Below are 536 nucleotides of genomic sequence, written 5' to 3'. Positions count from 1 at the left end.
CCTTTCCTTTCCTTTCCTTTCCTTTCCTTTCCTTTCCTTTCCTTTCCCTTCCCTCCCCTCCCCTCCCCTCCCCTCCCCTTCCCTTCCTTCCTTTTATTTTCTTCCCTTCCCTCCCCTTTTGATTCCCTTTGTGTTCTCCCATCCCCACCTTGCCCCCAGACTATCTTGGTCTGACGTACATCCATGCCTTTCTTCCCCAACACAGCTTACATGTTAGAGGCACAGGCTGTGGTATTTTATAGCTCTCATCTGAGTTCCTTACTCTGTTACTTTGGTCCCATTACTTAACCTTCCAGTTTCCTCTTTTGTGAAATAAGCTAGTAATACCCTTATCTTGGGCTGCTTTACAAAATGAATCAAGTGAACACATATTTATCAGAGGATCCAATACATGTTGGGGGTCCTATCTCTGGGAGTTGATTATCCCTACTTTTTCCCTCTAAGTCCTTGAAGCCCCCTCATATCTACCAGTGAAAAACCTATCTGGCTCCCATCAGGGTGCTGCAAGACTATCAGGTAAAACCCTGAATGGGGAA

At 45.9% G+C, this 536-nt stretch overlaps 2 protein-coding genes across 3 annotated transcripts in view; one reads left to right on the top strand and one right to left on the bottom strand.

Annotated features, from left to right (window-relative positions):
- Positions 1-536, top strand: part of RBAK (RB associated KRAB zinc finger) — a 35,851-nt gene that overhangs the window by 6,054 nt on the left and 29,261 nt on the right. The window lies entirely within an intron of this gene.
- Positions 1-536, bottom strand: part of LOC121017430 (speedy protein E4-like) — a 9,630-nt gene that overhangs the window by 5,908 nt on the left and 3,186 nt on the right. The gene's annotated exons all lie outside the window — the stretch shown is intronic.

The sequence above is a fragment of the Herpailurus yagouaroundi genome, unplaced genomic scaffold (assembly GCF_014898765.1).
Source record: "Herpailurus yagouaroundi ecotype Mexico unplaced genomic scaffold, PumYag 216, whole genome shotgun sequence".
NCBI classification, from domain to species: domain Eukaryota; kingdom Metazoa; phylum Chordata; class Mammalia; order Carnivora; family Felidae; genus Herpailurus; species Herpailurus yagouaroundi.
Note: the sequence above shows the minus strand (reverse complement) of the source record. Positions and strands in the feature narration are given on the sequence as shown.